Below are 26,075 nucleotides of genomic sequence, written 5' to 3' on the forward strand. Positions count from 1 at the left end.
TCTTTATATTTAATTTTTGACAGTTTGATTAATATGTGTCTTGGCGTGTTTCTCCTTGGATTTATCCTGTATGGGACTCTCTGTGCCTCCAGGACTTGGTTAACTATTTCCTTTCCCATATCAGGGAAGTTTTCAACTATAATCTCTTCAAATATTTTCTCAGTCCCTTTCTTTTTCTTTTCTTCTTCTGGGACCCCTATAATTCGAATGTTGGTGCTTTTAATGTTGTCCCAGAGGTCTCTGAGACTGTCCTCGGTTCTTTTCATTCTTTTTTCTTTATCCTGCTCTGCAGTAGTTATTTCCACCATTTTATCTTCCAGGTCACTTATCCGTTCTTCTGCCTCAGTTATTCTGCTATTGATCCCATCTAGAGTATTTTTAATTTCATTTATTGTGTTTTTCATCGTTGCTTGGTTCCTCTTTAGTTCTTCTATGTCCTTGTTAAATGTTTCTTGCATTTTGTCTATTCTATTTCCAAGATTTTGGATCATCCTTACTATCATTATTCTGAATTCTTTTTCAGGTAGACTACCTATTTCCTCTTCATTTGTTAGGTCTGGTGTGTTTTGACCCTGCTCCTTCATCTGCTGTGTGTTTTTCTGTCTTCTCATTTTGCTTATCTTACTGTGTTTGGGGTCTCCTTTTCACAGGCTGCAGGTTCGTAGTTCCCGTTGTTTTTGGTATCTGTTTCCAGTGGCTAAGGTTGGTTCAGTGGATTGTGTAGGCTTCCTGGTGGAGGGAACTAGTGCCTGTGTTCTGGTGGATGAGGCTGGATCTTGTCTTTCTGGTGGGCACGTCCACGTCTGGTGGTGTATTTTGGGGTGTCTGTGCCCTTATTATGATTTTAGGCAGCCTCTCTGCTAATGGATGGGGCTGTGTTCCTGTTTTGCTAGTTGTTTGGCATAGGGTGTCCAGCACTGTAGCTTGCTGGTTGTTGAGTGAAGCTGAGTCTTGATGTTGAGGTGGAGATCTCTAAGAGATTTTCGTCATTTGGTATTACATGGAGCTGGGAGGTGTCTTGTGGACCAGTGTCCTGAAGTTGGCTCTCCCACCTCAGAGGCCCAGCCCTGATGCCTGGTTGGATCACCAAGAGCCTTTCATCCACACGGCTCAGAGTAAAAGGGAGAAAAAATAGAAAGAAAGAAAGAAAGAAAGAAAGAAAGAAAGAAAGAAAGAAGGTAAAATATAGTGAAGTAAAATAAAGCTATTATAAAGCAAAGCTATACAGACAAAATCTCACCCAGAAGCATACACATATACACTCACAAAAAAAAAAAGGAAAAGGGGAAAAATTAATATATCCTGCTCCCAAAGTCCACCTCCTGAATTTGGGATGATTCGTTGTCTATTCAGGTATTCAACAGATGCAGGCACATCAAGTTGTTTGTGAAGTTTTAATCCGCTGCTTCTGAGGCTGCTGGGAGAGAATTCCCTTTCTCTTCTTTGTTTGCACAGCTCCCGGGGTTCAGCTTTGGATTTGGACCCGCCTCTGCGTGTAGGTTGCCTGAGGGCGTCTGTTCCCTGCCCAGACAGAACGGGGTTAAAGGAGCAGCTGCTTCAGGGGCTCTGGCTCACTCAGGCGGGGGGAGGGAGGGATATGGATGCGGGGCGAGCCTGCGGCAGCAGATGCTGGCGTGACGTTGCACCAGCCCGAGGCGCGCCGTGCGTTCTCCTGGCAAAGTTGTCCCCTGATCACGGGAGCCTGGCCGTGGCGGGCTGCACCAGATCCCAGGAGGGACGGTGTGGAGAGTGACCTGTGCTCGCACACAGGCTTTTTGGTGGCGGCAGCAGCAGCCTTAGCGTCTCATGCCCGTCTCTGGGGTCCGTGCTGATAGCCGCGGCTCGCGCCCATCTCTGGAGCTCGTTTAGGCGGCGCTCTGAATCCCCTCTCCTTGCGCGCCGTGAAACAAAGCGGCAAGAAAAAGTCTCTTGCCTCTTCGGCAGCTGCAGACTTTTCCCGGACTCCCTCCCGGCTAGCTGTGGTGCGCTAACCCCTTCAGGCTGTGTTCATGCCATCAACCCCAGTCCTCTCCCTGTGATCCGACCGAAGCCTGAGCCTCAGCTCCCAACCCCCGCCCACCCCGGCGGGTGAGCTGACAAGCTTCTCGGGCTGGTGAGTGCAGGTCGGCACCGCTCCTCTTTGCGGGAATCTCTCCACTTTTCCCTCTGCGCCCCTGTTGCTGTGGGATCCGCGCTGATAACCGCGGCTCGCGCCCGTCTCTGGAGCTCGTTTAGGCGGCGCTCTGAATCCCCTCTCCTCGCGCACCAGGAAACAAAGAGGGAAGAAAAAGTCTCTTGCCTCTTCGGCAGCTGCAGACTTTTTCCCGGACTCCCTCCCAGCCAGCTGTGGTGCACTAACCCCTTCAGGCTGTGTTCACGCTGCCAACCCCAGTCCTCTCCCTGGGATCCGACTGAAGCCCGAGCCTCAGCTCCCAGCCCCCGCCCACCCCGGCGGGTGAGCAGACAAGCCTCTCGGGCTGGTGAGTGCTGCTCGGCGTCGAGCCTCTGTGCGGGAGTCTCTCCGCTTTGCCCTCCACACCCCTGTGGCTGCGCTCTCCTCTGTGGCTATGAAGCTTCCCCCCTCTGTCACCCGCAGTCTCTGCCTGCGAAGGGGCTTCCTAGTGCGTGGAAACCTTTCCTCCTTCGTGGCTCCCTCCCACAGGTGCAGGTCCCGTCCCTATTCTTTTGTCCCCATTATTTCTTTTTTCTTTTGCCCTACCCAAGTACGTGGGGAGTTTCTTGCTTTTTGGGAGGTCTGACGTCTTCTGCAAGAGTTCAGTGGGTGTTCTGTAGGAGCAGTTCCACGTGTAGATGTATTTCTAATGTATCTGTGTGAAGGAAGGTGATCTCCGCGTCTTACTCTTCCGCCATCTTCTTCTCCCCGCCATTGGTAATTTGATAGGGATTGTGTTGTATCTGTAGATTGCTTTGGGTAGTATATTTTCATAATATTGATTCTTCCAATCCATGAACATGGTATATCTCTCCATCTGTTTATATCATCTTTGATTTCTTTCATCAGTGTCTTATAGTTTTCTGCATGCAAGTCTTTTGTCTCTGAAGTAGGTTTATTCTTATGTATTTTATTCTTTTTGTTGCAGTGGTAAATGGGAGTGTTTCCTTAATTTCTCTTTCAGATTTTTCATTGTTAGTGTATAGGAATGAAGAGATTTCTGTGTATTAATTTTGTATCCTGCAACTTTACTAAATTCGTTGATTAGCTCTAGTAGTTTTCTGGTAGCATCTTTAGGATTTGCTATGTATGGTATCATGTCATCCACAGAGTCAGTTTTTATATAAGGTGTAATGTGGGAATCTAGGGTCATATTCTTGCATATGGAAGTCCAACTGTTATAACACTATTTGTTGAAAAGATTTTAATCTCACAATCAATATGTAAAATATTTTAATTTACTTATTTTTTATTGAAGTATATTTGGCTTATAATTTTTTTCACAATGAAAATGTTTTATTGATTTTTCTGATTACATAAATGATACACTCATTATAAACACATTCTAACAGTACCAAAAATTACTGAGCAAAGCTCATCTGAAATCCCACCATCCTGAGACAACTGCCAGGAGAATTTTAGTTGGCTTACAATTTTGTATTTTTTCATGTGTACAACATAGTGATTTGATATTTTTACTCATTATACACCATACAAAGTTATTACAATATTATTGACTATTTTCCCTATGTTATACATTACATCTCTTTTTCTTATTAATTCTATAACTGGTAGTTTGTACCTCTTAATCTCCTTTACTTATTTTGGCCATCCCCATGCACCCTCCCCTCTGGCAGCCACTACTTTGTTCTCTGTACCTATAAGTCTGTTTCTGTTTTGTTATATTTGTTTTGCTTTCTTAGAGTCCACATGTAAATAAAGACATACAGTATTTGTCTTTGACTTATTTCACTTAATTTAATGCCATCTAGATCCATCTATGTTGTTACAAATGTCAGAATTTTATTCTTTTTTTATGGCTAAATCATAGTGCATTTTAAATATGTAGCACATCTTTTTTACCCATTCCTATCAATGGACTTTTGTGTTGCCTCCATATCCTGATTCTTGTGTATAATGCTGCAATGAACATTGGAGTGTATATATCTTTTTGATTTAGTGTTTTTAATTCCTTTGGATAAATTCCCAAAAGTGTAAATGCTGTATTGTACAGTAGTTCTATTTCTAATTTTTTGAGGACCTTTTATACTGTTTCCCATAGTGGATGTAATATTTTACCTTCCCTTTTTTCCACATTCTTAGCAACAATGGTTATTTTTTGTTTTTTTGATAATAGCTATTCTCACTCTTTATCATAATTGTTTTTGGTACTCTACTCCATTAGCTTTTCCATATAAATTTTAGAAAAAGCTTGACAAGTTTCCAAAAAATATGCTAAAATATTGATTGGAATTGTGTTGAATCTATATGTCTATTTAGCAAAAATTGACATGTTAACAATATAGAGTCTTCCAACCCACAATATATATATATTTTTCTCAAAATTTCTTTCATATAGATTTTTCAAAATTTCTTTCATAAGTGATATATAATTTTTAGTATACAAGACCTGTACATGGCTTGTTAGATTTACATGTAAATATTTCATATTATTTTTCATAGAATCTGAATGATATTGCATTTTAAATTTTGGTGTCCAGCTGTTGGTTGCTAGTATATACAATTGATTTTTATTTGTTTTTTTTTTTGTATCTGGAGACTTGCTGAACTCACTTATTAGTTCTAGAAGCCTTTTTGAAGGTGCCTTGGGATTTTTATTTTAATGTGGAAATTATTGATCTGTGAAAGAGACAGTTTTATTTTTTCCTTTCCAGTGTATATGCCATATATATATATATATATATATATATATATATATATATATATATATATGTATATATATATATATATATTTTTTTTTTTTTTTGCCTGACTGCACTGACTAGAACCCAGTAGTATGTTTAATGAATGGTGAGTGCAAACATACTTGCGTCTTTCTTGAATATTAGAAGAAAATCATTCAGTATTTCACCATCCAGTCCAATGTTAGCTGTAGATTTCTTGTACATGCTCGTTTTATCAAGTTGAGGAAATTCTCCTCTATTCCTATTATTCCCAGTTTTTTTCTTTTTGATATGAATGGATTTTGAATTTCATCAAATGCTTTTCTGCATCAACTGATATGATCATATGATGTTTCTTCTTCAGTTTGTTAACATGGTGTGTTATATTGATTACTTTTCAAATTTTGAAACTGCCTTGCATCCTTGGATGAACTCATTTAATCATCGTGTATAATTCTTCTTATGCATTGCTGCACTATATTTGCTAATGTTTTGTTAAGAATTTTTAATCTATATTTATGAGAAATATCTGTCCGTAGTTTCCTTTTTCTGTGCTTTGTTTGGTTTTCATATAAGGGTAATACTTGCTTCATAAAATGAATTGAAAAATGTTCTGTCTTCTTCCATTTTCTACAATAGACTGTGGAGAGTTTGTGTTAATTCTTTGAATTTTTAGAATTCTCCAGTGAAATCATCTGGGTTTGGTGATTTCTGTTATGGAAGTTTGTTTTTAATTACAATTTCAATTTATTTAATATTGATGGAGCTATTTAAATTATCTATTTCACACTGAATGAGTTGTAGTTTTTGTTTCTGAGATTTGGTCCATTTAGTCTAAGTTGTCAAATTTATGTATATAGAATTGTTGATAGTATTATTTTACTATCCTTTAAACATGTGTAAAATGTATAGTGATATCCCCTTTGCAGATATTGTTAATTTGTGTCTTCTCTTATTTTCTAAGCCAAAAGTGTTAATATTTTAGTAAAAAAAAACTAAACTTGATATTGATAATGATAAGAATGATGTACCTCATCTATTGCATGCTTATTTAGTGATTGATAGTGTTATAGGCAATTCAAAGGCAATATTTCACTTAATTCTAAAATGCAAACTTGAGTTTGGCTTTATTATCTATTTTCATATTTCCATGATTCCACCAGCAGTAAGTGGCAGAGTTTGGATTTGAACACAGATAAGGCTGACTCAAAAGATCTAGCTTTAATATCCATTACAAAAAGTTTATTTGGATAGGCTGGGGACCCCTTATAACTTTGTTTCTAGGGAAAATATATAATTTTATGAGTTTCAAATTTTAATTTACAAATGTGTTTTAGTATTATTTTATCTTTATAAGTTGGGTTATGAATTCATGTGTGTGTGATCAAGTAATCATCAAGGTTACTTGTTGATGTATAGTTAATGATAATCTAATTAGACCAATTAACAAAAGGTGTCAATAATTATGATGTTTTCCATAATAAAGTTAAACTAAATAAACTATTAAAAAGCCATGAAAACAGATACAACTAAATATTATCATTTAATAGAAGCTAGAATATTCAATATAAAAATAAGTTTTTCTATATTTGTATTGATTTCATTCACAAAAATATTATACTTTTATATTGACTATTGCAATCTATTTAAATTTTCCTCTAACGCAAACAGAGTGATAACAACTTACATGGTTTTCTCCTTTAATTGCCACTTTTTATGTTTTTTTAAACATTATAAAAAGTAAAGCTCAATATTTTATTTAAAGATTTTTAATTAACTCTTTGTAAACAATTTGATTAAAGGATACAGTTTTACATTAATTAGTATTTTAAAATAACCCATTAACAGTAGGAGAGGACCAGTTTTTCATGTTTCTCTGTAGCAATATGAAGTAAAAATGCCACAATTGTCTTCTAAATTTTTTATATTTTACTTTTAATTTATTAGATTTTATACAGGAGAAAATTATTCTACACATATTTTTTGAGTTTTAGTTGCTTTTTTCAGGCAACATACTTATATTTTCACTTTTAAATACTTATATTTTAAGCTAGAACCACATTAAGCATGACAAAATGTCAGTAACAATTTTGTGTCTATTTACATTAAAACACAATACATAAAATTATTGTTTGTTGAATAATAAATGCTAATTAATGTATTTCTTATAGTGTTTATATATATATTTATAACTTATAAATGGAAACATGCTATGGATGAAATTTATCCTCCCCTTTTACTTACATAATATTTTTCCTGATAAATTTTATGTTTCAGATTTTTTATAACTATGACTGTAATTGGCCGCATGGTATTTTATCTAATCCATGCCTTATTACATATGTATTTTATCTATTTTTGACACAAATTTTTCCAATTTTGATTATCATAAACAATTTTATGATAAAAATGTGTATGTGTGCATATATGTGTGTATGTGTGTGTGTATGACCTTTTCAAACAACTTTCAAAGAATGGATTTTTAGAAGTGAAATTACTATGCTGGAAATTAAAATCAATTTTAAATCTCTTGTTTTCTTCAAAAAGTATGTGGTTAATTTAAAATAGAAATAAACTCTTTTAATTTGGAAATCTTGAATAACATTATCCACTGTTGAATTTCAGAGTTTGATTGATAAAAATTAAAATAGCAGGATATATCTAAAATCCTGTGTAATTAATTTAGTCATATTAATATCAGGTAAATTTAATTTTTAAAAAAAATTTTGATTACATTTTGCCACTAGCATTAATTCTCTTCATATACTTTACAGCTATGTTAAAATGTCTGTAAAATAATTGTTTCAAGAAAAGGAAATTGAAAATATCTAAGCAAATAGATACACAAGCATGCATTATCCTATCATATTCTTTCCATTAGTATATTCTCTTAAAAATTATGCTGTTTAGATGTTAATAGTAAAACTCTTTTTATTGTACCAGATTGGGCTTATATGTCTAGTTTATATAATTACAGTTTCACTTTTTTAAGTCTTTGAGATGTTATATATTTGGCAGTAATCATAACTATTATGAGAATAAAAGAAATGGTCCATAAGGTAACAACTCATGGTTTAATTCTTCTCTTTAATCTACCTTATTTTTTGTGATTTACACATGCTCTACCCAGTAAGGTTTAATAGCCCTGTTCTTACCGTCATCCATATGCAGGCTTATAGATCAATGACAGTCATTACTTAATAAACATGTAATGAAAGATAGACTCAAAGAGAAGTGAACAAACAAATCACTCATTACAGTTTTGATTATAAGGTACCAGAGTTTCCTGCAGTTTGGTTTTACCAACATCTTCAGCAGTAATCAACTTGAGCAGATGTTTGAGAGTGTTAGGAATCCTGAATAAAGTTTGAATTCTTATCTGCATTAGTGATTTCAAGTACACAGATAAGAGCATCATTTCAAATATTCTGTTAGAGAGTAGTAGAACACAAGTTTCAAAATCTGGGAGGACAGGATTCATATTTTTCTCCAGAGTTTATTAGGTGAGTAATCTTGGGCTAAGATATAAACTTCTCTAAAGTTTATTTTCTTTATTTGAAAGGGGAAAATTTTCTAAATTATAAGTTTGTGGTGAGAATTAAACAATCTAATATCAAGTGCCTAGTAAAAGGTAACTGTTTTTAGTATTAATAAGTAAAGGAAACTTCAGTCATTACCACCTGCACTTCTGTTTTATATCAACCTCCTAAAATCTATTTTTTTCTCCATTTCATATTCTCTACAATTCTGTTGTGTGTATGTGTTTGTGTCTATGTGTAAACACACACACACAATTCAACATATTAGGCCTTCTAATTTTTAAACAGCTAATACTACCACTCTAAAGCCACGCTAAAATTAGTTTATCACATTAAAATGCATAAGGTTAAATGAAGAGGTATTTTGCTGTAGTTTTATTGGACTTTTTAGTGTCATATGCTTATACTACATTACCTCCTGAATGTTAGACTCAACGAAACTTCAGTGGAAAAATTCTAGGTTAAGGTGATTTTAGGACATTCTATGTTTGGGACTGAGTATCAGTCTTTAAGAAAATAAATAATATGAAATAAAATGCTATACAGGCTGGCATATTTCAACCAGCTGTATTGACCAACTGAATATTTTGACATTAAAAGTCAATTTTAATTCTACTTTCAGGAAGTTGGAATATCCTACTCTTCATTGTGCAAGTAGATAATAATGGGCAAGAATCACCTAGCCTCTTTTAGCCACTTGCAGCTATCTGACAGAAAGATAAAAGAGCGGAATGAGGAACATATAGCTGTTCTCTTGGTGTATAAATAAACGTCATTTAGGGGATAATGTTCTTTTAAGTGGTGGCTAAAATGTTTTCTAGCCGTAATAATATTAAAGATTTAGTCCTAGGAAACATGGCTTTTCAAATTTTAAAATCAATACCAAATAATAGTGCATAAAGTATACCACTAGCAGGCATTGCTTAAACAGAGAAGCATCAAAATGCCAAGTATAAAATTGATGGTTCCTGTAAAAGTAAGTTCATTGACTTCTGAATAAAGGTTTACATAAATCTATAAAATTTTCACATGTTTCATATCATCATATGATGATATGAATAAATAACAAAGAACACTTTCAATGAAGAGTGATTATATGAACTTGCTTTACTATCATAAGATTCATTTTTAAATAATGATATTACTAGCTAATTATAACTGAATTTTATAAATTGAGACACTATTTTTTCCTCTTGGCAAGAGGAATCTTGCCATACTATTACATCTAGACATCTGACTAAACCTTAATATATTTTTCTCCACCCAATGCATTTTCATGATAATTTCTTAAAAGTATCTAGCAGATAGTCCTAGGCTATGAACTAACTTGAGTATCTACTCCTCATCTGTCTCTTAAACTGAAATTATTCCCAGACCTAATTATCATTATATAAGAAGAAATTACATAGTTAATACATCTTTGTTAATTTTCACATTCCTGTCATTTATATATTTATTATAATCAACTTCTTTTTAATGGAAGCTCTCTGTTTTCCTGTCTCTAATCTGCCATATCCTCTATTTGTAGTTCTTAATTGTAAATGTATCCTAATTGAAGAAATTACAAAGAATTTTCACAGTATATCCTGCAATTGGCTGCCTGGCTGCAGAGCTTTTTCTGAACTTGTGAGACTTCAAGCCCCAACTGAAGTATCCTTGATGCCCCTTGTCCTGTGTAGCTAAAATGTACAAGAAACTTGCAGAGCTCAAAACTTTAGTCTCAAAATCTTCCCAGGAGAGTGGCCAAGATAGCAAAGTAGAAGGACCCTAAGCTCACCTCCCCTCATGTGCACACCAAAATCACAACTAACTGCAGAACAACCACTGATGAAAAAAACTGGAACCTACCAGAAATGATCTTCTACAACTAAAGACATAAAGGAACAACCACAATGAAATGGGTAGGAGGGGTGAAATTGTGATATAATCAAATCCTATACCACCTGACCCACAAACTGGAGAATAAATATATTACAGAGGTTCTCTCACAGGAGTGAGAGGTCTGAGCCCCATGTAAGGCCCCCAAGTCCCAGGGGTCTGAGCCCCACAATGGGCTCCCCTGCCACGGAGTCCTGTACTGGAAAGTGGAGCCCCCAGAGCATTTGGCTTTGAGGGCCAGTGGGGCTTGATTGAAGGAGCTTCACAGGACTGGGAGAAATAGAGCCTTCACTCTTAAAGGGCACACCCAAAAACTCACATGCCCCAGGACCAAGGGCAAAAACAGTAATTTCATAAGAGCCTGGGCCAGATCTACCTGCTGACAACTTTACACCAAGACTGGGCCCCACTCAACAAACTGTAGGCTCCCTTGCTGGGACTCCTCAAGCCAAATAACAAACTGGGCTGGGACATAGCCCCACCCATCAGTAGACAGGTGGCCTAAAGACTTCCTGAGCCTACAGCGATCTCCAGACATGCCCCTAGACATGGCCCTGCTCACCAGAGAGCCGAGACACAGCTCCACTCACTGGAGCTGGGCAGGCACTGGCCCCTCCCACCAGGAAGCCTGCATAAGCCTCTAGACCAGCCTCACACACCAAGGGGCAGACACCAGAAACAGGAAAATTACAGTCCCTCAGCCTGCAGGCTGAGTCCACAAACACAGGCCAGACATTACCCTTGGATCAGCTAGTCCCTGGCCCTTGGGTGACAAGAGGGGAGTGCACTGCTGGGATGTATAAGATGTCTACTACAAAGGGTCACTTCTCCAAGGTTGAGAAATGTAACTAACCTAACACATATGTAAAAATACAAATAGCAATGTAGCCAAAATGAGGCAAGAGGGGAATATGTTTCTGATAAAAGAACAAGATAAAATCCCAGAAGAAGAACTAAGTGGCATGGAGATAGGTGATCTACCCAAGAAAGAATTCAGAGTAATGATTGTAAAGATGATCAAAAAACTCTGGAGGAGAATGGATGCACAGAGTGAGAAATTAGACGTTTTTTAACAAAAACTAGAAAATACAAGGAACAACAAAACATAATTGAAGAATACAATAACTGAAATGAAAAATATACTAGAAGGAATCACTAGTAGACTAAATGAGGCAGAAGAATGGATCAGTGATCTGAAAGACAGAGTAGTGGAAATCACTAGCACAGAACAACAAAAAAAAAAGAAAGAAAAGAAATGAGGACAGTGTAAGAGACCTCTGGGGCAGCATCAAGCACACTAATATTTGCATTATAGAGGTCCCAGAAGGAGAAGAAAGAGAGAACATGCTTGACAAAATACTTGAAGAGATAATAGTTGAAAACTTCCCTAACCTGGAAAAGGAAACAGTCACCCAAGTCCAGGAAGCACAGAGAATCCCATACAGGATGAACCCACAGAGAAATGCACCAAGACACATTGTAATCAAAATGGCAAAAATTAAAGCTAGAGAGAATATTAAAAAGCAACAAGGCAAAAACAACAAATAACATACAAGGGAACTCCCATAAAGCTATAAGCTAATTTTTCAGCAGAAAATCTGCATGCCAGAAGGGAGTGGCACAATATACTTAAAGTGATGAAAGAGAAACACCTACAACAAAGAACACTCTACTCAGCAAGGCTCTCACTCAGATTTGATGGAGAAATCAAAAGATTTACAGACAAGTAAAAGCTAAAAGCACCACCAATCCAGCTTTACTACAAATGCCAAAGGTACTTCTCTAGGGGGGAAAGAAAAGGCCACAACTAGAAACAAGAAAGTTACAAAATGCAAAAGCTCACTGGTAAAAGCAAACATACAATAAAGGTAAGAAATCATCCACATGCAAAGCTAGTAGGGAGGTTAAAATACAAAAGTAGTAAAATCATTTGTATCCACAATAAGGAATTAAGGGATACCTAAAACAATTAGATGTAAAATATAATATCAAAAACAGTAATTGTGAGGAGAGGAGAGTACAAATGCATGGTGTCTAAATGGCACTTGAAATTAAGAGATCAGCAACTTAAAATAAGCACTATATATATAGACTGCAATACAAAAACCTCATGGTAATGGCAAAACAAAAAATCTATAATAGATATACACACAAAAAAAGAAAAAAGAATCTAAACACAACACTAAAGATAGTCATCAAATCACAAGAGAAGAGAGCAAAGAAGAAAGGGGAAAAAAAGGAGCTACAGAAACAAATTCAAAACAATTAACAAAATGGCAATAGGAACATACATATCAATAATTGTCTTAAATGTAATTGGACTAAATGCTCCAACCAAAAGACATAGACTGGCTGAACGGATACAAAAACAGAAACAGAACCAACATATATGTGGCCTACAACAGACTCACTTCAGATCTACAGATTGAAAGTGACGGGACAGAAAATGGTATTCCACGCAAATGGAAATCAAAAGAAAGCTGGAGCAGCAATACTTATATCAGACAAAATAAACTTTAAAATAAAGACTGTTACAAGAGACAAAGAAGGACACTACATAATGATCAGAGGATCAGCCCAAGAAGAAGATATAACAATTGTAAATATATATGCACCAAACATAATAGCACCTCAATATATAAGGCAAATTTAAGGAGAAATTGACAGTAACACAATAATAGTGGGGGACTTTAATTACTCACTTATATCAATGGACTGGTCATCCACAAAAAAATCAATAAGGAAACAAAGGCTTTAAATGACACATTAGAGCAGATGGACTTAATTGATATGTATAGAGCACTCGGAAAGCCCATATGATCCTGCAATCCCACTCCTAGGCATATATATAAAAAAGATGAAAACTCTAATTTGAAAAGGTACATGCACCCCAATGTTCATAGCAGAAATATTTACAATAACCAAGACATGAAAGCAACCCAAATGTCCATTGACAGATGAATGGATAAAGCAGATGTGGTATATATATACAATGGAATATTACTCAGCTATTGAAAAGAAGAAAATAATGCCATGTGCAGCAACATGGATGGACTTAGAGATTATCATATTAAGTAAGCTAAGTCAGACAGAGAAAGACAAATATGATATGATAACATACATATGTGTAATCTAAAAAAAAAAGGATACAAATGAACTTATTTGTAAAACAGAAATAGATTCACACATGTAGAAAACAAACTTATGATTACCAAAGGGGATGGAGGGGGAGAGGTAAATTAGGAGTTTGTGATTAACATATACACACTGCTATACATAAAATAGATAAACAACAAGGACCTACTGTACAGCACAGGGAACTATATTCAAAGTCTTGTAATAACTTATAATGGAAAATAATCTGAAAAAAAATATGTGTGTATCTGAATCTCTTTGCTCTACACCTGAAGTTCACACAACATTGTAAATTAACTATACCTCAATAAAAAAAAGTTATAAAAATATATTCTAATTGATACTTCTTCTTGACTCTTTCCTGAGAGGTCCATTTTGTATTTAATTTTCTTCACCTTGTACCTGGCTCTGAGCATGGATGAATCTATATAATTCATATTTTAAAAAATAAAAAAAATCAAGAAGAAATCTTCTTTTGTGCAGAAGAACCAGATTTTCTCTCTACAAAATATTCTACAATTATGAACTTTAGGGTTCTTGTTTTTGGTGAAATACAGAAAAAAATTATGAGCAGGAATGTGTCCTAATATCAGGGTTAATATATTCTGTTGACTCAAATACACATGCTCACCTCTAAAAATATTTCATATTTGGCAAGGGTTATTTGACAGTTGTTCATATATATAAATATGCTAATAATATTTATATATACATATACATACACACACAAGGGAAATTAGAAGCTTCTGCCTTAACAGAAGTGGAAAACATTATTTTCAACTTCTAAAAGTTTAGAACTGGAACCATAAAACACTACTAAATAAATGTAATAAATTATTTAAATTTCATATGTTATGATGGCTTAAGTGAACAAAGAAGGGTAAACAAACAAAAAAATGAAAGAAAGAAAAATAATCAGCACAATTTGTATTTTATTGGGGTTCAAATACAGCCAGCTTGGGCTGTGATAGCTAGAGGAAATTTTAGTATTGTAAGCCTGGAAGTGCCATAGTAGCCTTTTCTTTTGAAGTCCTTTTTACTCTATTTTAGGAAAGTTATTTCTCCTTATAAAACAGTAGAGGTGAGTAAGCAGCTTCTATTTATGTAGCTATCCATACCACAGAGGTAACAGTTGGAGAAGAAGAAATGGAAGTATGCATCAAATATAGAAAGAATTCATTCTTGTGTAATAAGGAACAGGGAATAGGTATTTGGCCCAATATACTGAAGGAAAACAGGACTCTTTATATACAGTTGCTGAGACCTGTTTCAACTTTGAGGAATAGTTAATGGATACCATATTTTCTAAAACTGTGTGTAAGGGCATAAGTGCAGAATTTTGTAGCATAAGTGCAATTTGAAAATCTTACAAAATCTAGATGATTAAAATGTAATTTGTACCTTACCTGATGAGATAATTTCCTTAGCTAGATTAGAGTATGCATTCCACCAATTTATAGTGAGGAGGAATTAACAATTTAAAATTAAAACTTTGGTATTTATTAATAATTTATTGCATATTATAATATTACACTTAATTGTAAACTATTGTTTTTTCTTATATTTTTTCTCTCCCTCTCTTATCACATACATGCAAGTATTTCTATATTTATATACAAAGAATAAATAGTCACAAACAAATATCAGTCATGAAGCAATTAAGCAAAAAAGTGCTGGCAAAAGACTTCCCAGAGAGATAATCTTGTCTCTACCACTTACTGCTGAGTAACCACGGGCAATGTATAAATTTTTTTCTTAATTTTCCTTTTTTTTTTAATCTGTGAAACAAGAATGGCAATAACTACCTCATAAGATTGTTCTGAAGATTAAATGTAGCAATTCCAGCAAACCCTGAGACCTATGTCTGCCTCATAGTGGGCATTTAAAAATGATGTAAGTTACTATTGTTACATAGATTTTATTCTATTTTTTAATCCATCTCTTTTGATGTGTATTTAAAATACTGAGCTAAAAAAACATTTTATGTATTGAAATAAGAAAGTCAGGGTGAAGGAGAGAGAAAGAGATACAGAAAATGAGAGAAAGAAGGGGAGATAGGAGGGAAACAGGAGAAACCGGGTACTTCCTAAAAAAAAAAAAGAAAAAAACTTAGTGAAATAAGTTTCCACTTCTGGGAAAATGGAGTAGATTTACTTTAGCCTATTTGTTCAACTAAGTACAACTGAAAATCCTGGGGTGGGGGGTGGAATATATATATAAGAAGACTCTGAAAGGTGAAGAGAAAAGATTGACTGGCTAGCTAAGGACCTTGGGTCTTAAGAAATGACAAAGTAGTAAGTTTCTGGGATTTTATTTTACTTCATATACCTCATACATGTAGCTGAATAAACAAGCAATCCAGAAATGCCAATGAGAACACAAATAAATCCCAACAAAACCTGCTTTCTATAGCCAAAAGACCAGAAAAAAAGCAGCCTAGCAAGACAGAAAATCTTCAGACAATAACTGCTTTACCCCACCCAAATGCCACAGGCACACACATTCTGTAGCCCCATCACCACCCACAACCAGCAAAGATTGAATGGGGATTTAAGATTTCCACTACCACACTCCAAGACCCTCCTGGGGTGGTTTTAGAGAAGCTGGGGATTTTATTCCTGCTAGGTGTTAATGAGTGTCCTCCAACCAAAGTATCCACTTGGGGAGACCACACTGTGAACCTGGACTTCCAATCTCATCCAGCAATAATGAGTTGTTTTGTCCTTCTCACTGGGGTGGTGCCAGAAGAGGCCTAATGGAAAATTACAACTTGCCATCACTGTCTAATGGTAAGAAAGCTACTCCTCAACCCCTGTGTTATCACTGGAGGCCAAAGGGTAAAAAATAATGTGGTACTCCTACTCTTCCCAGCCAGAGAGGTATAAGTAGAGGTGTAGCAAGAGCCAGAGAAATGAGTCTCCCACTTTGGGTGTCAATGGAGACCAAGCAGAGAAACTGGAATTCAATCACCAACTGAAATTATAAGGAAAAATTCCTCCTTCCATGACTAGATTGGTGTCAGATGAAGTAGGTAAAATGGAAGATTTAAAGAAGATCCAGTCTTTCATAATACCCAAAATGCCCAGGTTTCACTCAAGAACCACTTATAATAGAAAGAAACGGAAATATCTCAAAATGTATAAAAAGAAAATAGACAATACCAAGATGCTGGCTGTGTTAGCATTATCTGACAGAGATTTTAAAGCAGCTATGATAAAAATGCTTCAATAAGCAATTACTTAAGTGCTTTAAACACACAAAAATACAAATATTCAGCAAATAAATATATTCTCAAGAGAAAAATAGAAGATATATAGAAGATATAAAAAGGAAGCAAACATAATGAAAAATAAAGTAAAGGAAAAAGTTTTGAAAGGAGCAAGAGTGAAAAGACACCTCACCTATAGGGAGAAAATTCTAAGGAAAGCAGATTTCCTATCAGAAATACGGATGGCAAAAGGAAGTGATACAGACTTTCCAAGTGCAGAAATAAAAAGCAGCATCAACTCTGAAACTATACCCAGAGAAAAAATTTCAGGAATTTAAAGGGAAATCAAGACGATCTCAGATGGAAGAAAACTTAGAGAATTTGTAGCCAACAGACATACTCTAAAAGAATAGCTAAAGAAAGTTCTCTATGCAGAAAGGAAATGAAAAATTAAAAATGAATATTGGTATACCTAGAAAGAACAAGGAACACAGTAAGGAAAACTATGGGTAGATACAGTAAACTGTCTTTCTCCTCTTGAGTTTTTAAAATTATGTTTGTTGAAGCAAAAATTATAATGTCTAATGTGGTTCTAAATGTATGTAGATAAAATATATGACATTATATTATAAATGAAAGAGTAAAGAGACATAAAAATGCAAAGTCTATACTTCACTGGTAAAATGAGAATAACAGTAGACTGTGATAAGTTAGTATATGCAATATAATACCAGAGCACCCACTAAAAGCTATATCAAAAGATACACTCAAAAACATTTTAGATGGGAAGATGTCGGAAGAGTAAGACACGGAGACCACCTTCCTCCTCACAGATACATCAGAAACACATCTACACGTGGAACTGCTCCTATAGAACACCCACTGAACCCTGGCAGAAGACATCAGATCTTCCAAACGGTAAGAAACTCCCCACGTACCTGGGTAGGGCAAAAGAAAAAAGAAATAACAGAGATAAAAGAATAGGGACGGGATGTGCACCAGTGGGAGGGAGCTGTGAAGGAGGAAAGGTTTCCACACACTAGGAAGCCCCTTTGCGGGCGGGGACTGCGGGTGGCAGAGGGGGGAAGCTTTGGAACCACAGAGGAGAGGGCAGCAACAGGGGTGCAGAGGGCAAAGCGGAGAGATTCCCGCAGAGAGGATCGGTGCCGACCAGCGCTCACCAGCCTGAGAGGCTTGTCTGCTCACCCGCCGGGGCGGGCAGGGGCTGGGAGCTGAGGCTCGGGCTTCAGATGGATTGCAGGGAGAGGACAGGGGTTGGTGGCGTGAACACAGCCTGAAGGGGTTAGTGCACAACAGCTAGCCAGGAGGGAGTCTGGGAAAAGGTCTGGAGCTGCCGAAGAGGCAAAAGACTTTTTCTTGCCTCTTTGTTACCTGGTGCGCGAGGAGAGGGGATTCAGAGTGCCGCCTAAATGAGCTCCAGAGATGGGTGCGAGCCGCAGCTATCAGCGCGGACCCCACAGATGGGTATGAGATGATAAGGCTGCTGCTGCCACCATCAAGAAGCCTGTGTGCAAGCACAGGTCACTACCCACACTGCCCCTCCCAGGAGCCTGTGCAGCCCGCCACTGCCAGGGTCCCGTGATCCAGGGAAAACTTCCTCGGGAGAACGCACGGCGTGCCCCAGGCTGCGGCAAAGTTACGACGGCCTCTGCCACTGCAGGCACGTCCCACATCCGTACCCCTCCCTCCCCCCGTCCTCAGTGAGCCAGAGCCCCCGAATCAGCTGCTCCTTTAACCCCGTCCTGTGTGAGCGAAGAACAGACGCCCTCAGGCGACCTACATGCAGAGGCAGGTCCAAATCCAAAGCTGAAACCCGGGAGCTGTATGAACAAAGAAGAGAAAGGGAAATTTCTCCCAGCAGCCTCAGAAGCAGTGGATTAAAGCTCCACAAACAACTTGATGTACCTGCATCTGTGGAATACCTGAATAGACAACGAATCATCCCAAATTGAAGAGGTGGACTTTGGGAGCAAGATATATTATTTTTTCCCCTTTTCCTCTTTTTGTGAGTGTGTATGTGTATGCTTCTGTGTGAGATTTTGTCTGTATAGCTTTGCTTTCACCATTTGTCCTACGGTTCTGTCAGTCCATTTTTTTTTTTTTACTTAAAATTTTTTTTCTTAATAATTATTTTTTATTTTAAAAACTTTATTTTATTTTATCTTACTTTTTAAAATTTTATTTTGTTTTATCCTCTTTCTTTCTATTTTTTCTCCCTTTTATTCTGAGCTGTGTGTATGAAAGGCTCTTAGTGCTCCAGCCAGGCATCAGGGCTGTGCCTCTGAGGTGGGAGAGCCAACTTCAGGACATTGGTCCACAAGAGACCTCCCAGCTCCATGTAATACCAAATGGCGAAAGTCTCCCAGAGATCTCCATCTCAACACCAAGACCCAGCTTCACTCAACGACCAGCAAGTTATAGTGCTAGACACCCTAAGCCAAACAACTAGCAGAACAGGAACACAGCCCCATCCATTAACAGAGAGGCTGCCTAAAATCATAATAAGGCCACAGACACCCCAAAACACACCACCAGACATGGACCTGCCCACCAGAAAGACAAGATCAAGCCTCATCCATCAGAACACAGGCACTAGTCCCTTCCACCAGGAAGCCTACACAACCCACTGAAACAACCTTAGCCACTGGGGACAGATACCAAAAACAACAGGAACTACGAACCTGCAGCCTGTGAAAAGGAGACCCCAAACACAGTAAGATAAGCAAAATGAGAAGACAGAAAAACACACAGCAGATGAAGGAGCAGGGTCAAAACACACCAGACCTAACAAATGAAGAGGAAATAGGCAGTCTACCTGAAAAAGAATTCAGAATAATGATAGTAAAGATGATCCAAAATCTTGGAAATAAAATAGACAAAATGCAAGAAACATTTAACAAGGACGTAGAAGAACTACAGAGGAAACAAGCAACGATGAACAACACAATAAATGAAATTAAAAATACTCTAGAAGGGATCAATAGCAGAATAACTGAGGCAGAAGAACGGATAAGTGACCTGGAAGACAGAATGGTGGAATTCACTGCTGCGGAAAAGAATAAAGAAAAAACAATGAAAAGAAATGAAGACAGCCTAAGAGACCTCTGGGACAACATTAAACGCAACAACATTCGCATTATAGGGGTCCCAGAAGGAGAAGAGAGAGAGAAAGGACCAGAGAAAATATTTGAAGAGATTATAGTCGAAAACTTCCCTAACATGGGAAAGGAAATAGCCACCCAAGTCCAGGAAGCACAGAGAGTCCCATACAGGATAAACCCAAGGAGAAACACATCGAGACACATAGTAATGAAAGTGGCAGAAATTAAAGACAAAGAAAAATTATTGAAAGCAGCAAGGGAAAAATGACAAATAACATACAAGAGAACTCCCATAAGGTTAACAGCAGATTTCTTAGAAGAAACTCTACAAGCCAGAAGGGAGTGGCATGATATACTTAAAGTGATGAAAGGGAAGAGCCTACAACCAAGATTACTCTACCCGGCAAGGATCTCACTTAGTTTTGATGGAGAAATCAAAAGCTTTACAGACAAGCAAAAGCTAAGAGAATTCAGCACCACCAAACCAGCTCTACAACAAATGCTAAAGGAACTTCTCTAAGTGGGAAACACAAGAGAAGAAAAGGACCTACAAAAACAAACCCAAAACAATTAAGAAAGTGGTCATAGGAACATACATATTGATAATTACCTTAAACGTGAATGGATTAAATGCTCCCACCAAAAGACACAGACTGACTGAATGGATACAAAAACAAGACCCATATATATGCTGTCTACAAGAGACCCACTTCAGACCTAGGGACACATACAGACTGAAACTGAGGGGATGGAAAAAGATATTCCATGCAAATGGAAATCAAAAGAAAGCTGGAGTAGCTGTACTCATATCAGATAAAATAGACTTTAAAATAAAGCATGTTGCAAGAGACAAGGAAGGACACTACATAATGATCAAGGGATCAATCCAAGAAGAAGATATAACAATTATAAATATATATGCACCCAACATAGGAGCACCTCAATACATAAGGCAACTGCTAACAGCTATAAAAGAGGAAATTCACAGTAACACAATAATAGTGGGGGACTTTAACACCTCACTTACACCAATGGACAGATCATCCAAAATGAAAATTAATAAGGAAACAGAAGCTTTAAATGACACAATAGACCAGATAGATTTAATTGATATTTATAGGACATTCCATCCAAAAACAGCAGATTACACGTTCTTCTCAAGTGAGCACGGAACATTCTCCAGGATAGATCACGTCTTGGGTCACAAATCAAGCCTCAGTAAATTTAAGAAAATTGAAATCATATCAAGCATCTTTTCTGACCACAACACTATGAGATTATAAATGAATTACAGGGAAAATGACGTAAAAAACACAAACACATGGAGGCTAAACAATACGTTACTAAATAACCAAGAGATCACTGAGGAAATCAAAAAATACCTACAGAAATATGACAATGAAAACACAACGACCCAAAACCTATGGGATGCAGCAAAAGCAGTTCCAAGAGGGAAGTTTATAGCTATACAAGCCTACCTAAAGAAACAAGAAAAATCTCAAGTAAACAATCTAACCTTACACCTAAAGAAACTAGAGAAATTAGAACAAACAAAACCCAAAGTTAGCAGAAAGAAAGAAATCATAAAGATCAGAGCGGAAATAAATGAAATAGAAACAAAGAAAACAATAGCAAAGATCAATAAAACTAAAAGCTGGTTCTTTGAGAAGATAAACAAAATTGATAAGCCATTAGCCAGACTCATCAAGAAAAAGTGGGAGAGGACTCAAATCAATCAAATCAGAAATGAAAAAGGAGAAGTTACAACAGACACTGCAGAAATACAAAGGATCATGAGAGACTACTACAAGCAACTATATGCCAATAAAATGGACCACCTGGAAAAATGGACAAATTCTTAGAAAGATATAACCTTCCAAGACTGAACCAGGAAGAAAAAGAAAATATGAACAGACCAATCACAAGTAATGAAATTGAAACTGTGATTAAAAATCTTCCAACAAACAAAAGTCCAGGACCAGATGGCTTCACAGGTGAGTTCTATCAAACATTTAGAGAAGAGCTAACACCTATCCTTCTCAAACTCTTCCAAAAAATTGCAGAGGAAGGAACACTCCCAAACTCATTCTATGAAGCCACCATCACCCTGATACCAAAACCAGACAAAGACACTACAAATAAAGAAAATTACAGACCAATATCACTGATGAATATACATGAAAAAATCCTCAACAAAATACTAGCAAACAGAATCCAACAACACATTAAAAGGATCATACATTACGATCAAGTGGGATTTATCCCAGGGATGCAAGGATTCTTCAATATACGCAAATCAATCAGTGTGATACACCATATTAACACACTGAAGAATAAAAACCATATGATCATCTCAATAGATGCAGAAAAAGCTTTTGACAAAATTCAACACCCATTTATGATAAAAACTCTCCAGAAAGTGGGCATAGAGGGAACCTACCTCAACATAATAAAGGCCATATATGACAAACCCACAGCCAACATTGTCCTCAATGGTGAAAAACTGAAACCATTTCCACTAAGATCAGGAACAAGACAAGGTTGCCCGCTCTCACCACTATTATTCAACATGGTTCTGGAAGTCCTAGCCATGGCAATCAGAGAAGAAAAAGAAATAAAAGGAATCCAAATTGGAAAAGAAGAAGTAAAACTGTCACTGTTTGCAGATGACATGATACTATACATAGAGAATCCTAAAACTGCCACCAGAAAACTGCTAGAGCTAATTAATGAATATGGTAAAGTTGCAGGATACAAAATTAATGCACAGAAATCTCTTGCATTCCTATATACTAATGATGAAAAATCTGAAAGAGAAATTATGGAAACACTCCCATTTACCATTGCAACAAAAAGAATAAAATACCTAGGAATAAACCTACCTAGGGAGACAAAAGACCTGTATGCAGAAAACTATAAGACACCGATGAAAGAAATTAAAGATGATACAAATAGATGGAGAGATATACCATGTTCTTGGATTGGAAGAATCAACATTGTGAAAATGACTCTACTACCCAAAGCAATCTACAGATCCAATGCAATCCCTATCAAATTACCAATGGCATTTTTTACGGAACTAGAACAAATCATCTTAAAATTTGTATGGAGACACAAAAGACCCCGAATAGCCAAAGCAGTCTTGAGGGAAAAAAACGGAGCTGAAGGAATCAGACTCCCTGACTTCAGACTATACTACAAAGCTACAGTAATCAAGACAATATGGTACTGGCACAAAAACAGAAACATAGATCAATTGAACAAGATAGAAATCCCAGAGATAAACTCATGCACCTAGGGTCAACTATTCTATGAAAAAGGAGGCAAAGATATACAATGGAGAAAAGCCAGTCTCTTCAATAAGTGGTGCTGGGAAAACTGGAGAGCTACATGTAAAAGAATGAAATTAGAATACTCCCTAACACCATACACAAAAATAAACTCAAAATGGATTAGAGACCTAAATGTAAGACTGGACACTATAAAACTCTTAGAGGAAAACATAGGAAGAACACTCTTTGACATAAATCACAGCAAGATCTTTTTTGATCCACCTCCTAGAATAATGGAAATAAAAACAAAAATAAACAAATGGGACCTAATGAAACTTCAAAGCTTTTGCACAGCAAAGGATACCATAAACAAGACGAAAAGACAACCCTCAGAATGGGAGAAAATGTTTTCAAACGAATCAACAGACAAAGGATTAATCTCCAAAATATATAAACAGCTCATTCAGCTCAATATTAAAGAAAGAAACACCCCAATTCAAAAATGGGCAGAAGACCTAAATAGACATTTCTCCAAAGAAGACATACAGATGGCCACGAAGCACATGAAAAGATGCTCAACATCACTAATTATTAGAGAAATGCAAATCAAAACTACAATGAGGTATCACCTCACACCAGTTAGAATGGGCATCATCAGAAAATCTACAAACAACAAATGCTGGAGAGGGTGTGGAGAAAAGGGAACCCTCTTGCACTGTTGGTGGGAATGTAAATTGATACAGCCACTATGGAGAACAATATGGAGGTTCCTTAAAAAACTAAAAATAGAATTACCATATGACCTAGCAATCCCACTACTGGGCATATACCCAGAGAAACCCATAATTCAAATAGACACATGCACCCCAATGTTCATTGCAGCACTATTTACAATAACCAGGTCATGGAAGCAACCTAAATGCCTATGAACAGACGAATGGATAAGGAAGTTGTGGTACATATATAGAATGGAATATTACTCACCCATAAAAAGGAACGAAATTGAGTCATTTGTTGAGACATGGATGGATCTAGAGACTGTCATACAGAGTGAAGTAAGTCAGAAAGAGAAAAACAAATATCGTATATTAACGCATGTAGGTGGAACCTAGAAAAATGGTACAGATGAACCGGTTTGCAGGGCAGAAGTTGAGACACAGATGTAGAGAACAAACATATGGACACCAAAGGGGGAACACTGTGGTGGTGTGGGGATGGTGGTGTGCTGAATTGGGCGATTGGGATTGACATGTATAAAGTGATGTGTATAAAATCGATGACTGATTAAAAAAAGAAAAACAAAAAAAAAAGATGATACAAATAGATGGAGAGAAATACTATGTTCTTGGATTGGAAGAATCAACATTGTGAAAATGACTCTATTACCCAAAGCAATCTACAGATTCAATGCAATCCCTATCAAACTACCACTGGCATTTTTCACAGAACTAGAACAAAAAATTTCACAATTTGTATGGAAACACAAAAGACCGTGAATAGCCAAAGCAAACTTGAGAACGAAAAATGGAGCTGGAGGAATCAGGCTCCCTGACTTCAGACTATACTACAAAGCTACAGTAATCAATACAGTATGGTACTGGCACAAAAACAGACACATAGATCAATGGAACAGGATAGAAAGCCCAGAGATAAACCCACGCACATATGGTCACCTTATCTTTGATAAAGGAGGCAAGCATATACAGTGGAGAAAAGACAGCCTCTTCAATAAGTGGTGCTAGGAAAACTGGAGAGGTACATGTAGAAGTATGAAATTAGAACACTCCCTAACACCATACACGAAAATAAATTCAAAATGGATTAAAGACCTCAATGTAAGGCCAGACACTATCAAACTCTTAGAGGAAAACATAGGCAGAACACTCTATGACATAAATCACAGCAAGATCCTTTTTGACCCACCTCCTAGAGAAGTAAAAACAAAAATAAACAAATGGGACCTAATGAAACTTCAAAGCTTTTGCACACCAAAGGAAACCATAAACCAGACCAAAAGACTGCCCTCAGAATGGGAGAAAATATTTGCAAATGAAGCAACTGACAAAGGATTAATCTCCAAAATTTACAAGCAGCTCATGCAGCTCAATAACAAAAAAACAAACAACCCAATCCAAAAATGGGCAGAAGACCTAAATAGACATTTCTCCAAAGAAGGTATACAGATTGCCAACAAACACATGAAAGAATGCTCAACGTCGTTAATCTTTAGAGAAATGCAAATCAAAACTACAATGAGATATCATCTCACACCGGTCAGAATGGCCGTCATCAAAAAATCTAGAAACAATAAATGTTGGAGAGGGTGTGGAGAAAAGAGAACACTCTTGCACTGTTGGTGGGAATGTCAATTGATACAGCCACTATGGAGAACAGTATGGAGGTTCCTTAGAAAACTAAAAATAGAACTACCATACAACCCAGCAATCCCACTACTGAGCATATACCCTTAGAAAACCATAATTCAAAGAGAGTCATGTACCAAAATATTCATTACAGCTCTATTTACAATAGCCAGGACATGGAAGCAACCTAAGTGTCCATCATTGGCTGAATGGATAAAGAAGATGTGGCACATATATACAATTTAATATTACTCAGCCAAAAAAAGAAATGAAATGGAGTTATTTGTAGTGAGGTGGATGGAGTTAGAGTCTGTCATACAGAGTGAAGTAAGTCAGAAAGAGAAAAACAAATACAGTATGCTAACACATATGTATGGAATCTAAGGAAAAAAAAAAAAAGGTCATGAAGAACCTAGTGGCAAGACGGGAATAAAGACACAGACCTACTTGAGAATGGACTTGAGGATATGGGGAGGGGGAAGGGTAAGATGTGACAAAGTGAGAGCGTGGCATGGACATATATACACTACCAAATGTAAAGTAGATAGCTAGTGGGAAGCAACCGCATAGCACAGGGAGATCAGCTCTGTGCTTTTTGGCCACCTAGAGGGGTGGGATAGGGAGGGTTGGAGGGAGGGAGATGCAAGAGGGAAGAGATATGGGAACATATGTATATGTATAACTGATTTACTTTGTTATAA

The sequence above is a fragment of the Eubalaena glacialis genome, chromosome X (genome assembly GCF_028564815.1).
Source record: "Eubalaena glacialis isolate mEubGla1 chromosome X, mEubGla1.1.hap2.+ XY, whole genome shotgun sequence".
Classification (NCBI taxonomy): domain Eukaryota; kingdom Metazoa; phylum Chordata; class Mammalia; order Artiodactyla; family Balaenidae; genus Eubalaena; species Eubalaena glacialis.